General features: G+C 37.4%; 1 protein-coding gene across 4 annotated transcripts in view; it reads right to left on the reverse strand.

The window, feature by feature from the left end:
• LOC113545719 (phospholipid-transporting ATPase ABCA1) overlaps positions 1-13,248 on the reverse strand; it is a 148,509-nt gene extending 135,261 nt beyond the window's left edge. For 2 of the 4 annotated variants that reach the window (XM_053230879.1, XM_053230878.1), the window contains exon 1: positions 13,008-13,248. The gene's annotated coding sequence lies outside the window, so the exon portion shown is untranslated. The remainder of the gene's footprint in view (positions 1-13,007) is intronic. The other 2 variants (XM_034301178.2, XM_034301179.2) reach the window with 1 other exon arrangement.
• Positions 13,249-16,044: the final 2,796 nt, after the last annotated feature.

A 16,044-nucleotide genomic window follows, 5' to 3' on the forward strand; every position in this document is an offset into this window, starting at 1 on the left:
TTGAGTAATTTTCTATAATAAGCTTGGATAGTATGGTGGACTTGATGGTGGATGCTTGACATAAACATCTTAAAAAAAAAAAGTTTGTTTAATTGTTGATGTATACTGTGAGCAGCCCTTTATTTAACATTTTTTGGAAGGAGTCTCCAGTGTCAGTGCTTAGTAACAGTCAGAGATCAAAGCTAATCCTATATTGTATGTGATAACAGGACCTAGCTTGTCTCACAGACATAATACAACATTAAACATAACTATAAATGGATGTTACACCAATTTTGATTATTTTGTTTGTTATAGTCATAACATAATATACTGTATTTACTAAAACCTTATCTTGAGGAGCTTTAAGATTTCTCAATTTTAACCAGATCTGAAACAGTGAATGTCCCTTTACTTGTTTACTCATTTATATGTTCAGTTGTCAAGCCAAGTTTGTTTTATTTTATTATTCCATTATGTAATCCTCCACTGTCCTTTGGCACCATTCAAAATTTAACTTTAGCCTTGTGGGTTGTAATAAAGAATTGTGTTTTTAATTTAAATATATTTTGCAAATTCAGACGTGAAATAAAATGATTGACAAATGGTAGAAGTTATCTAAACATTAAAAACAATGTTTTTACATCGCAAAACTGGGTCCTCGTTACATACATGATAATCTTACAACAAGAACATGGGGATTTCACTTTCTATAAAGGCCATATCTATAATCATCTATGAATACAATCATGTATTTGTAAGGCTTTATACATAATGCATTACACTTTATAGCACTGCATTAGAATTACTAACACAATGCATTAGGAGAAGTGCTTACAATGCAGGTGGATTCCTGCCTCACGCGTGGTGTTTCTCCCTGACCAGGATAAAACAGTTGCTGAAGATGGATGAATGAATGAATATATAATGAGAACTCAGGTTACTTCCCTTCCCGGCAAAACAGACATCACAGTCACTAGCGTTTTAGCATGACCTCTAAGACCTAAGAAAGTCTTGCCATATCTAATGTTTGTGTAAGTTATAAGACTTTGTTATGTCTTACTTCCTTGCCATGTTTTGACCTTTGCCATGTTTATATTGGTTTATTCTTTGGTGCAGATCATGTTTTGACCTTTTGTCTGTCTTCACAGTTTTAGTTTTGGATAACGATCCAAAACGAAGTCTGTCTTATAGAATATAGAGTGTTGGAATACAACCAGTGACAGGAAGCAACCATTAAATGTTTAACTATTTGCTGCTGCCATAGACTTGCAGTGTTGATTATATACATAATATATAAAATTTTAATTTCTGTCCAAATAGAAAGAACGGTGCTGGCGCAAATGGACCACAAAGAACAAACATTTTTTCAGGTTCTTCTGATAGTAATGGACACTGACATGCTGCATACATGCCACGTTTTTCCCATTAGAATTTTTACTTTTGGTTCGAAAACATTCGATTTGTGGTCAGAAGGGTCAAGACATTTCATTTTTTGTGGGAAAACACTTGATGTTTGGGCAAATGGGTCAATTTATTAGCTATGTGTGACTCTCTCGCACTAGCTAGGAAAGCATGGTGATGAGAGCCATGAAGAGAACTACAGCGTGTCCTGAATGCCTCCAGGGAAGAAATTAACACTTTTTAGCAAAATGTCTTCAAAAATTTTTCATACTCAGTTTATATTATTATTTGTTTTCAAATAGCCTTTAAGAATGCCTCTGACAAAAGAAGAACGTATTGAAATCATTCTCATTGCTGGATCGGGAAGCTGTCGCAAGGTTGTCATGGACCTTAAAAGGAAACATGGCGAGCACATCAGACCCGACACTGTTGCCAAACTTAACAAATTCAAAAAGACTGGAAGTGTTGTAGACCAACTGAGAAGTGGACGTCCACGAACATCCTCTATCAAAGGCACAACCGATGTGGTGCTGGCAAACATAGTGCCCTATGTATGGAGACTTTTGAGACACTCTGTATATTCATTCTGCGAGTAGATGGGTAAGACTCTAGCAATAAAATTTACAAGCTGCTCTGAGCACTCTTGGCAAAATTCACGCACATACATACACACTCCAAATTATCATCATCTCATTAATGACTAAAGAGCAATGTTTGATATGGGGTGGTGATGTTACCAAGACAGCACAGATGCTCTTCTACAAAACAAGTGCCTGTGCATGTAGTGTGCTAGGTACCTTGGTATTCACTTGGATACTACTACAAATACAAGGAAGATCTGTCCATTTTGCGGGTTTTAATTGGTACTTCAGGGAAAGATCTGTCTCTAGGTCACATGTGTACACTAACACACCTACATTTACCTGGAAATGCTCTCTCTCTCTCCCTCTCTCTCTCTCTCAAAACACAGGTTCACATGGGTTCACTTTAATTTAATTCACTCTCTCATTCACAGCCACCTAAAGCTACAGCTTCTGACATTTTCCCTGATAATTTGACTGTAAAATGAATAAGTAAAATGATCTGTACTCTCTACGCTGATCAAAGCTCAGAGACTAAGATTTCTAGGAGCCACTCAGTTCAACCAAGCCTTTCTTTCTTTCTTTCTTTCTTTTTAGCTTCTTGAAGAAAAACATATTCCATCACAAGGCTCTAACCTTTAATCTGCAGTCTCATGAGTATATTCATAAGTGTTTCATTTTCCCCAGAAAGAGCATACTACTAAAAAAAAAAAAATCTGGTTATATCAGCATCCAAGGGAAGTTTGGTACAAAGGTAGAGCGCATTTTCAAATTTAAATATGAACTCATATGTATGGATATCAGGCAGTGTTATATATAAATGCACTTATTTTTTTAAACCATGATGTTGAGATGATTCCTCTGACTGGGAAAAAAACGGTTCCATTAAATTACTCAGGAGAGGAAAAGTATTGCTTTCTATGAAGCCTATATTTACCAGTCATTCTAACCGCATTCCTTTGCAAATTGTTGCATTAATGGATTATAAGCATTCTTATAAATACTAATAAAACCTCAGTAAAGCAATATAATGCAGTCCTTAAATGCATGGAAACTTTGGAAAATCTTCTGTTACTATTCATCACTCTTTTAAACAGCATTTAAAAATGTATCTTTTTTAATTTCATGTTTAACAGAAAATGTTTTCTCAATTTTAGCATTAGAATTTTGTTTTTTTAAATTTTTAAATTCTCTGAATTATTTATATATATTTTTTGCTATGCATTCTATTACATTATATTTTATCATTTATTTTTTATTCCTTGACTGTACAGCATTTTGAACTACCTTGTGGATGAAATTGTCCTATGAATAAAGATGCTGATTATTATTATTATTATTATTATTATTATTATTTATTACTACTATTTTTATACAGCATTGTAAAAAAAAAAAAAATCAAACATGAATGTGCACAGTTTAAGCAATATTTCTTTTTCTTTTTAATTTTTTTAGTGCCAGTCATAACTGTTTTCCTGCTCCCTTTCGCTCCAGATCACTGTGGTGGTTTCCCTCATAACTAGTGGGATTTTCCCATTTGTTAGATTCCTTGTTGAGCACTAATAGCACAGCTGTGACCTCTTAACCATCTTAACCATGACCTCATGTGTGTAGCCAATATGAAGCCTGCTATGTCATGCTCATCCTCTTTTCCATTCTGGTCTTATAGGGGAGTTGAGAAAGTGGATTCAAAAGCGCTGAGCATAGCGCGCTAATCCCTTCATTTTGGCTAATCTTGTTATTGCTTAAATGTGCACCATCAGAGAGAGTGCATTGAGGCACACCATAGGTTATGGTAGTTCTAATGTTGATTATTTCTAATTTAGCCACAATTAACTGTGTTGCTGAACAAGACATGCGGCCTATTGTTTGCGTTTGGCATGTAACAGCATGGTTGCTTTGAACATTGAGTAATTAATCTTATAATCCTAACAAGTCTATAAACATCTGTTAATTGCTAAAACTCCCAACTTCTTGGGCTTTTAAGGACAGATTTTTTGAGTTGTTTGTTCTGCCACGTGCTGATTGAGTTGGACTATGGGCATGATCAATGCTTAAGCTGTGACTGGGACCAGAACATCTTTGACAAGCCCTATACAGAGTAAGTGCCAATAGGGACAATATAAAGCATGCCTCACAGATTATGAAACTATTGCTATGTATTCATCATCTTTCTCTGGCACTACATGGCCACAGTGAGAGTTGACTCTAATGAGCAGTGCAATGAAATAGGAGAAAGTAGTACTATTACTGCCTTGGAACATAGTGGAAGTAAAAGTGAAATGAGCATGGAAAACCATGGCTCAGCATCAGCATATCAACATCCTCTAAATGAAAGCTGTGATGCTAGTGCTGCAACATTTTTAGGAATCCTTTAAAAGGTTACATGTACAGTACTAGTGTGGAGTGACACCACCACAGTGGTATTTTAGTGGTATTCAACCACTAGGGTGCCACAAAATACAGAAAAGCCCTGGAAATTGGGAGATGCACACCTCTTTTTTTTTCTGAGTGCATACCGGACCAGTACATTCAGACAGCAGAGGTGTGGTCTTGCAGCAAACTGATACCATGGCATTGGAAAAGCCACAAGGTGGTGGTTCAGATCACTTGGAACAGCTACAGCAAAATGGAAGTCAATCTGTTCACAAACAGCCTGATGTGGTTAATGGACAGGGCAGAGACAGAGGCTTTGGGCTCCCTTCCCACCACTGTCACAGTCATGGATGCCAACAATGCATTCAACAGATTATGCAACCAGCGTCGGGCCAAACAAACCAAGGTTTCAAGTATTGTTCCGGATGGTGTGCATTAGCTACAACCCAACAGACCACACCTACTGTTCTAGATGAATGGGTCATTGTGGCACAGCCAACCACACACTTTTATTACTCTTTTTTCCCCAATATAGTCAAATTTTCCCCAATTTTTATTCATAATTTGGTCTTGGCCAATTTTCACTTATCAGCCGACTTTCCCCTATCATACAACTGCTACCAATTCAGGAAAGAGAAGGCTAATATATAAGATATGTAAAGCCACCAAATGCTGCGTCATGGGACGGCATAACACACTCAGAGGAAAGTACCATCTTCCACACAAATGCCCATGATTGGCTAGTGTCACTGTGATTGACTGGGGGAGCCAATCATTCTCTCTTGGCCTCCTGGCAACGGATGGCTGTAGAATTGTCAGGATTCGAACATGCGATCACCAGACAATTGATGCAACCACTTTTCTATTACGCCAGTCAGGAGCCCAAGAACACACAGTACAATATGAGCAACTTGAGTAATTGTTATCCTCATTAGAAAGTAGTATTAATGAGTGATCCTGACTCTGACTTCTGTGTTCACACTAGCAAGCAACAAAGTGACAAGTAACCATATAACAACCAGTAACAAAGCAACAAGCAAGTTTGTAAGTCTATGCCAATTAGGTATGACACAAGCAACAAATCCAAACAATTCGTTAGAATGATTCCTTGGACCTAAAATTCCTAAATCTTTTGGTGCCACATGACATTTCTTCAGTTCTCCTCTCACAATATTAGTTCCTACCTGCAATTATTTCTCATTTACAGTTTCCCAAACTGGAAGAAAAAAATGTATAACTGTAGTTTCATCTTGTCTTGTAATGTACAACTTCTCAATAAATGTGTACAGAAACATATAGAAAAATAATCTTTGGAAGGAAGTAGCAGAGCTCTTTGTAGCTAGTACATATAGCTTTATTTATTATTTATATAACTGATTTTCACACTAATTTGTGTGTTATTTATGTTTATCTATTTAGCTACTACACTGCACGCCCACAAGAGACAACAGTAGTGGCTGCTACACGCCTACAAAAGAGTTGTCGCTTGCTACAATGTACGGTGAGTCTTTTTTTTTTCTTCTTGCATTATTTATATGTGCTTTCTGTTACTGGATCAGTTATAAACCTTTGTGTTGACTTTGATATACTGTATGTCCTCAACTAGTTTCCAAAATAACCACCCTAGAACAAAAGGATGTACACATGTAACCATAGTTTTATGATTCTCTGATTGGAGGACCACCAGGGCCACCTGGGTGACTAGCATGACATAGGCAAGGACTTTTATAGGATACACACATGAGGTCACGGTTACAAACTTTGTTATTAGTACTCAGGCAGGAAACGAGCAAAAAGGAATACTCCATTAATCCAGAACCCAGATATTTTCTAACAAAAGATTCAAAGATAAGAGCACAGATTAAAAACATATCCAAATGCCCTCACAGAAAATAATAAGAGAAAAGCAGAAGAAGGAAGGAGAGGAGAAAAAAAAGGAATGCAGTAGTGGAAGAAAGTTGCAGTGTCAAAACTTTCTCTCCAGATATCAGTTTTGTGACATTTTGTATCCCCATGTATCGTTTATGAGACTGAGATTAGCCAGTTCTTCAGCTTCAATCAGAACCAGAGAGAGGATACGTGTATGGCTACGTGTGTGTGTGTGTGTGTGTCTGTGTCTGTGTGTGACTCAGCGCTCATGTCCTGCTCTTCCACACTGCCTGGTAATTGTCTCCAGTTTCCTTAAATATTTCAGCAGGCATCAGGCAGGACATGGAGCTCTGAAACCAGAACATGGCGCGGGAAAATGGCCGACACAGGAACCAGGCATAAAATATGCAGCGGGTAATTTCCTATTTATAAGTCATACTCTGCTATCGCAAGCTCAAACAGGAGCACAGCTCTAATTCCACAATTCAATCTGACCATGAAAAAAAAATAGCAGTGCTTTCACACACAGGCACACACACACACACACATACCTATATATTATAGGAAGTATTTAAAGGAGGAATACAGAGATTAATGTGTGTGAGGACAGGCCAGAGTGCAAATTGAAGTGTATCAGATGTTCTGTGACATTTCCATATAGTGAAAAATTGGAAACATATCATCTGAGGGTAAAGTGCATGAGAGCCCAGAATATCCATCAGCTGAGCTACATTCTGTCTGTCAGTAAAATGATGCACGACAGGACGAAGAGGAAAAAAACAACAACAACTAAATGTCAGTAATAACAATCCAAATTATTAGAACTGACATCTTCACACACACACACACACACACACACAAAAAAACAGTCAAAATGTCACTGCTGTTAATGCAGACTAATATAATCATCTTATCTCCTAATTACTTAATTACTAAGTTATAATGATTTTACATGTACATGCACACCCACAGTGAACACACAGAAAAAACCTTCTAGAAGTGTGAAGAGAGTTTTTTTTTTTCAATTATGCCCTGTAATGAATTAAAATACACATAAAATATATTTAAAAAACGTTTAACTGACTAATACATGCATGATTTCCGAGTTACAGTAGATTTCAAAAGAAAATGGAATTTTTGCAGAAAAACAAACAGTAATTTCCAAATATATTTCCAAATATATGAAAATTCATATTCATTCACATTCACAGGACTGATTTAGTTTACTAACACTCTTTATGGTGGACTGCAGTTTTCATGTGAGTCATGTCGGGGACACAACATGATAATGACTCAAAACACGCAAGACAGTGACTCAAAACCAAGAAGTCCCAGAAATATTTACTTTAACTGAACTGAATTAGTGTTGTAGTCAAGGAAAATTTGTAAAGATTATGAAAAATTCCTTACTTAATCATGTCCAGCTAACTAAAATAACTGAATGCTGACAGTTGCCTTTAATGATTATCCATTAATTATTAGTTTATGGCTGAAAATTAGACAGTTTACAGTGGTTGTTTTGTTTTGTAGTAGCGATTCACATTGCCACTTTTTAACTAGAGCCATAGACTCTGAACTGATGAGACATCTGTTTGAATTTGATGCAGATACAATAAACACATACTTCTCTATCCAATCATCTTTATGTGTTTATCTGTTTGTACTGTTTGACTTTTTTTAAACAAGCCGTGTCAATGGTAAATGAAATGAAAAATCTATGAAACTCTCCTTTTTCTGACTAAATGTCTATAGCCCTGTATCTAGTCTATGGTCTCATGAGTTGCTTTCAGCTAAAACAAGCTTGTTTAGAAAATTAGATGCCCAGTCTCAATGTATCTGGATCATTGATGACCCCTGGTCTAAAATTCCTCTTCCCTGTTCAAGTCTTATCACCTATAAGATATATTGCAGCTACATTTATGATATTTTGCAAACGTCCTTATCAAGGGCAACTTACATTCATCTCATTTATAGATTTGAGCAGTTGTTGGTTTAAGGACCAACAGTGTCAGCTTGTCGGTGCTGGAATATGAATTCACGACCTTCCAGCCAGAAGTCCAACAGAATAACCACTGAGCTACCACTGCCCATACTAGCTATACTACAGCTTTGTTGCTGCTCCCAGTTCTACCAGTTATTTAATAAAAGGGTTCATATTTTATGTATAATTTTCCCAGCCAGGATTGTGAATGATTAATCAGTGTGTTTAATAAAGATCTAAAGATTGCTTATGTGTTATTAGTTTAGGCATTTTGTGAGTAAACAAAGCAGGTGATGCCAGAGTTGTTTTTTTTTTTTAAAACCCCATTTTCTTCCAATTTGGTCATTTGGTCAATCCCCAACCTTCTAGCTAACTCTCCCTTATCATACATGAGTTCTTCCACATACATGAGCTCACAGATGCCCATGATTGGTTAATGTCACTCTGATTGACAGGGGAGAGAGAGCGTGTGTGTATAGATCATCCCTCCAACCCAGAGAGCACAACCAGTTTTGCTCACAATTCCCAAAAGCAATAGATTAAATGCTTTTCTTTCATTTCAAATGTTTTTTTTGTTTTTTTTTAGTTTAACAGACAGTTGTAGTCCTACCTGCTAGAGCGTCCACTGAACTACTCTACACAGGAAAAGTATATGGACACGTCTGATTCTAATTCATGACACAATGACACATTAAAATGCGCATTATCTCCATCAGTCACATAGACACAACGCAGGAGGTGTTTTTGTGGTCAGTGTGGAATGCTGGCAATGTTGGCTTGTCACCTGGTATAAAAATCAGGTGCAAATCCAACCCTGAATGCCATGCCGATGTTCACAATATTATTACGACCTGAAAAATCTGTAAAACTCTTTCTACTGCGACAGTAATCCAGTACAATCTCTGTATGCCTCATCAGTGTGTGCTACTTATGGCCTCTATATAAGCACAGTGAGTAAATCGTTTAATCATTACGGTAACAATATGATGTGAGTAAGATCAGAGTTCACACTATCATGCCTTTAACAAATGCATACACAATATAGCAGCAGGAGTTAATTATTGTATTTATATAGGTTTGTAACTTACACATATTGAGGAAGATGGGGGGAATAAAATGGCTAGTTCCTGAACTTTGGTCTAAGATAGCATGGACTATATAATATTGCCTAATCCAAAAAACTGTTATGGGAAGTCATCGTAAAACCAAATGAATTCCTCTCTAGAAAATACTATGCAACTTAATAAAAAAAAATACATCTAAATACAATTATCCGAGGAGAACAAACTAAATTATTTTAGCTATAAACCATCCTAGGTAACATAACCGGTAAAACGAAATAAAAATTTACAATTAACTAGAGTACAATAACTCAGTAAACATTGTGAAATTAGGTTTGGCACCATCATTTGGGAAGACATCATACCCAAGGCACAACTTCCCCTTGAATAATATAATAATAATAATAATAATATTCTTGTATAATATATAGTTTCATTTTAAAATGCAATAATGCCTGTTTATATATTCATTTAATTATTTCCTTCACTTACCCACATGCTCACCTATTCAAGTATAAACCTGTGCTGATGTGTGTGAACATCTCACACTCTCCTGTCTCACACTTTCCCAATAGGTGCTTTATATATTCGATTCCAACACCTGTAACAAAAGCTTTTTTTTTTGTATATTTACATGAACATTTTCATTTGGCATATGCTTGTTTCCAAAGCGATTTAAAAGTGTGGTGTATTCACATCCAAGCGTCTAGCTGTTAACTGAGCTGACATCTGTACAGGTGTTTCCCAAGAGTACGATTCCATAAATGCAAAGTATATATAGGAAGCACTGAGAGCACACACTGTCAAATCACAAACATGCTGGGTGAAATTTGTGCTCGTGTGTCATTCCAAGGTCTTGACCCTCAGCATGCAGTTAATCAGCAAGCTGCTCTGTCGTTTTCTGATGAACCTCAGTGTCATCTCATCATTAGGTTGAACTCAGGGTCTTTGAGAGAGGTGAATCAACTCTATTAGTGTGACACCCAAGAGCAGAACCAATCCAACAGTAAAATGGCCCATTTACGTTAATAAACTACTATTCTGAAACTAAATCCCAGTGGGAGGTCAGGGGTTAAGGTTCTATCCTAGGCACAGAAAGGTTGCATTCAAATACCAGGGTGCTTTTTGTGTTTGTGTGTTGCATCATTTACCAAGAATCTTAACCATTGATTGCTCAGATCTACACTTAGATTTAATTCTCTTTCACCTAGGAGCAGAACTGATTCAAATAAGGAATAATACACAATAGAGGCATGCTGTTATAAGAAAACAATCAACGACAGGGTGTTGTGTTAATTTGAAGCTCTTATAACAGCAAGTGTTTTTTTTTTTTTTTCGCTAATTTGCCAATGATTAAAATTTTTTATTCATTAAAAAATGATGCGTTATACTTTTTAATCCATTTAAAAAGTTTCACGTTAATGTTTTGGAACATCTGTAAAATAAATTTGTTCCTGTTATCTGTCAGCATTTTGTAGAGAAGGCAGACAGATTTATATTTTAATGAAATACAAATGATACAGACAACATAAACTTAGATACCAAAGCATAAGCTATGGTTTCAAGGCAAAAGACATATATGGACTAGAGAGTGCAACGTGACAACAAACGACGACAAAAGACTAACGCTAGACAATGTGTGCTGTGCAAGACGTGCCTTAAATAAAAGTGCTCTTTAAACCAAACCGTGAATCAGGTGTAAACAGTCATGTGAAGTGATCCTGTCAGGTGCAGTGGCTGTTGGGATTCGTAGTAACCATGACATTATCTCATTTGTTATAACCGCTATAAGCAGTCATTCCTTCACTAGCCTCTCTTTTTTTCTCTCTGGTGCAGTTAATGAGGAAAAAAAATGTAGAAACAAGAAAGTCCTGAAAACGTTCCCATGGCAACTTGTCTGTTTAGGTGGAGCATCCACCATAAAAGTCCTTGCATAAGATGTTAATATATGGAATCCATTATTTGTGTGTGTGTGTGTGTGTGTGTATATATATATATATAATAACATGTTAAAATGATATAGAAATGAATCAATGACTGACTAAGTATTCATCGGAGCTGTGGTATAATTAAGCAATATCGCATGAGCAAGAGTGCGGTTATAATGAATATTGGCACGGCTGTGATTCGGCCCGTAGACATGAGCCCGCAGGCTGAATCAGGTAATCAGAACCGTGCCAATATTCAGTATAACGGCATAATTGTGAGTGCGATATTGCTTTTGTTCAATTCTATAAACAAGAAATTAATATCAAGTAAGTGACATTTCGAACACAGAATGGCCAAATGTTCTGTGTATTTTTGCTCTGCTAGTGGAAATAGATCCCAGCGTCCCTGGAGGGCTAGTGGTTAGGCCACGGCGCTCACACTGCTGAGGGCCGGGTTCAATTCCTGGCCGGGGAACCAACCCCAGTGACCCAACCCCAGCGACAGTGCACTCCCAGCCCAGATAAAATTGGGGAGGGTTGTGTCAGGAAGGGCATCTGGTGTAAAAACTGTGCCAAATCAAATATGCAGACCAATGATCCGCTTTGGCAACCCCTAATAGGAGCAGCCTAAGAAGAAGAACAAGTGGAAATAGATCTCAAAGAAGCCACACTCACTGTATAGCACATTGGCTAGCTAGGTCACACTGATTTGTACATTCCTATTAAAGGTGCTTCTGGTAAAATTAGCATCCCTTCTTCCTCTTCATTACCATCTGATAACTTTCATATTTTCAAATGTTATACTCCGGAAAGGAGCTTTTCCCCATCCACTGATGATGTCGCTCACTCTACTGTAGTAACCGTTTTGAACTAGGAAGAGGAATTTTACATGGCAACCACAGACAAGCGGCGTGATACACACAGTAAAACATCCCAGTGAGGTTATAGGAAATTAGCATTCTTAGAACACTGCTTGACCAATCAAAAGTGAAGCAGAACTAAATGTTTTATAAATAAATTAATACAAAATTCACAAACAAGTAAAATAACATTATAAGAATTACATTTTACTGTTCAGTATTCCAAGCATATCTAGCCTTAAGGCCTTTGAATGTCAAAACAGATGTGTTTAATTCCTTTAATGTGTCAGAACCAAGGGTGTCAATATCATATTTTTTGCTGTAAAAGAATAATTTTACCTCAAAAATCCATTAAAATAATGAGCAGTAGTTCTAAAAGGTATTCTTTTATGTTAGTTCACTTAATGTTTGAAAGCCTGAGGAAGAGAACACACAAGATTGATTCACTTCTTTCCTGCATTTTGTACTTCAAATTACTAATTTTGTAGTGTGTTTTTTTATTATAAATCCTTTTATAATATGAACATAAGCCTTTTTTCTAAGCTTGTCACATTTGGGTGATGATTGTGACTTGTTTTTAATTGCTTTTTTCAAGACAAAAAGAACAGCATGTTTTTTAATTCGTTGTACCAAAGTCGCCAAAGAGTAGAGCATGTTTGGTTAGGATTTTCATCATGAAATTTTCATGTGGTAATTATGTATCCTGTGTGAAATAACCTTTATGACGCACACTTAACAGCATAAAGAGCATAAACTAGGGTTACATATGATGTCAGTACTAATGTATTTCAATGGAAAAAAAGATGATTTAGCAACTATCCTAGCTCTGTGTACAAGAACATATACCAAAAAAATGACAGAGTGGATTAGACCAAGACGCCAAGCAACATCCAGCTTCCTGCTTTCATCTGCTCCCACAGAGGGATAATCAGGGCCATTCTCATGTGTCGGAGAGTGTGATCGCTCACCTGTTCTATGACCTGCTGAGATCTCGCGTCTGTCAGCTCCACATCCTCATTGACACTATCCACATGACAGCACCGGCTCAATATAATACAAGTTTCCCTGTATGTTTACTGAGTACCTTCCTACTCCGTCTATTTATTTCCCTCCCTCTCATCATGTCTCTCATGCAAACTCTCCCTACTCCCTCTTTCATGTGGGCTGCAACATGTAAATTAGTCCTGTGGGGATTACTATAGAGACAGAACTGTGTGTGTGTGTGTGTGTGTGTGTATTGGTGTATATTACACAAGCTAGAATGCACTGGGAGCACGTGGTTCCTTACCTAACCTCTGTGCGCATGTGTGTGTGTGTGTGTGTGTGTGTGTGTGTGTGTGTGTGTGTGTACTATATCTTCCTTTGACTGTTGAGACAGTTATGCACTTTAGCATGAATCAGGCCCGAGGAAGACAAGTTAATAATCAGCTCACTTTCTGCTTGCCAGTCGACGTCTTTTACAGCAGCATTATAAAAGCGTCTGGAAGAGCCGAGGACTGGGAATGATTGAGAGAGAGAGAACAACTCATTAAATTCATTTGATTTGGTTGGCGACGGCAGAGAAAAGATGAACCCGAAAGCTTTCAGTACTCGACGAATTAAAGCAATTTCAGGTGGAGGGAAACTACTGTTTTAAAAGGGCATTGACACGGAAGCTGTAAGGCCATGGACTTACAGCTGGTACAGTCATAAAAGTCATCTGTTTTACTGCTACTATTACAAAGAGCAAAGCAAATGAGTGCGAGAGGTAGAATATCACCAGCAAAGGTCAAGGCTATTGTGAATAAGCAGATAAAGACACACACATACATATAACCTGTTGCATTATGCTGAGTCATGGTAGACGAGAGCTACACAACAGTCAAATTTATCACAACATGCACTTTAGATAGTGTTGTGCCAAATAAGTAAGTGTTCTAACTGCTCGGACTGCCAAATAAAGTTAGCTATAGAGTGGCTTGCATAAGTATTCACCCCCTTGGACTTTGCCACATTGTGTAGTGTTACAACCTGGAAGTGAAATGGACTTAATTGAGAATATGTCATGAATCTACACAGACTAACCCTTAATATTGAAGGGGGGAAATGAATTTGCCAAGCTATTTAGAAATAAAAAAATGTAAAAGTCGTGATTGCGTATGAAATCATAAGTTTCGTATTTGTAAGTAACTTTGTAAACTATATCAAATTCCCCTCCCTCCATTCAATATTTGGGTAAATGTGTCAATATATGACATATTATCCTAATGAAGTCCATTTCTGTACCAGGTTTTAATAACACAAAATTCAAAAAGATTTAAAGCGGGTGTTTATTTGTCACAACTGGCCAAATAGAATGCGATGAACAGTTATAATAAACAAGCTATCAGGGTTAATCTGGGACAATTAACTGCAAACTTCCGTATTGGTCAAATGATCAATTCTCATCCTCTAGGTAGCTCTCCCTTATCAGATGACAACTGTCAGCCTTGCAGGGTGAAGGATAGCATGTTCTTCCACTGAGATACGTGAAGCCAGCCATTGCATCTTTTCAAACCGCTGCTTATACCATGTCACAGCTGGACACACTAAGGAGATAGCACTAACTGCCCTCTAACTGGCATACATGAGCTCACAGAAGTCCACAATTGAGAGGAGAAGGTTGTCCCTTCCACCCAGAGACCATGAGCCACTGATTAAGCAAAACTTTTCTGTTGTGCCACTCAGGAGGCATATTTTTCTAACTATATTTTTCTAAAGTTGAATGAGATAATGGAAAGTTAGGTAGACAGCTAATGTTCAACTCTGAACTCTGGGACATGGGGTTTCGTGTACATGGGCAGGTGTTGGAGGTGGGGTCAAGGAGTAAATAAATCAGTGCTTTTTGTAGTTTATCTTGTGACCACTAGATTTTACTCGGTGTGCCTTTCAATCTAGAACTAATCAGGTTCTTTGTCTTGTTCCACTGGGGGAACCCATAAGGATATTATTTAGATACAATTCAAAGTATATCCCATCTAGTCTTAACTATCCTCTGAAAGTGTACCCTATCCATCAATAGAAAGGGATTACCATACGACTACCAATGACAAGATGATTATTTTGGTGGTGGACCATTCTCATCAAAGCAGTGAAATTTACATGGTTGTGTGTATCAAGGGGATTTTTGAAGACCTCAATGCCACTGCTAGTTTAAGAGCAATCCGTCAAGTCATCAGCCATGCTGTGCTCCAAAATTGTCCTCTGATGAAGGGATAGAGCAGTCTGAAAACATCATCCTGTGCATACCCGTTGCTGTTTAGAGTATATTATGAGTGTGCTAGGACTCCATTTATCATTTCTGCTGACCAGGTTGTTACTTTGTGGTCTGTAATTTCTTATTACAAACCACATGTGTTTGCAATTTAATTTCAATTTGTTTGATTATTACACCCTTGCGTGGAGGTGCTAGAATATAACGTGCTGTATTCCTGAGTGCACCGCGCCAGTGATACTAACCTTACTGTCAGCTGAGATTTTGACTTGGGACTTGCTGACTTCATAAGTGTAACCTTAAGCAATATTTCCACGTCATTGTCAGGCTGTCCATATGAATCCTTGTGTTTGTCATTTTTTTCAACATGTTGGTGTTTATCCCACATTTCGCCTGCTCTACCAATCAATCCACAAGCTCTTAATGTTATTATTGAGGCAGGTGAATATCACCACCTACTGGGCTGGCATACTCATGTGAATGTTTTCAAATTGTTTTTTTGTTTTCCTGTGGATAGGACTTTTTTTTTTTATTATTCAAACAAAGGGGTAAAAACTACATGGTCAAAAATATCCCTAAGCACTTATACTAATGTACTATATGTGTGGTCAGGGCCATGACTTAGTGTCCTGCACAGAGTCAAGGTTCCATAACCCCCAGCATATGTGGTGTAGCTCATCAGCTAATTATGAAGCCATTTATCAGTTGGTTCAGGTGTGCTCTAAGTTAGAAAACCTTGAATCTCTGCATGTCAGTGAGTCTCCAGAACTGGA

This window comes from Pangasianodon hypophthalmus, chromosome 28 (assembly GCF_027358585.1).
Source record: "Pangasianodon hypophthalmus isolate fPanHyp1 chromosome 28, fPanHyp1.pri, whole genome shotgun sequence".
Lineage (NCBI taxonomy): Eukaryota > Metazoa > Chordata > Actinopteri > Siluriformes > Pangasiidae > Pangasianodon > Pangasianodon hypophthalmus.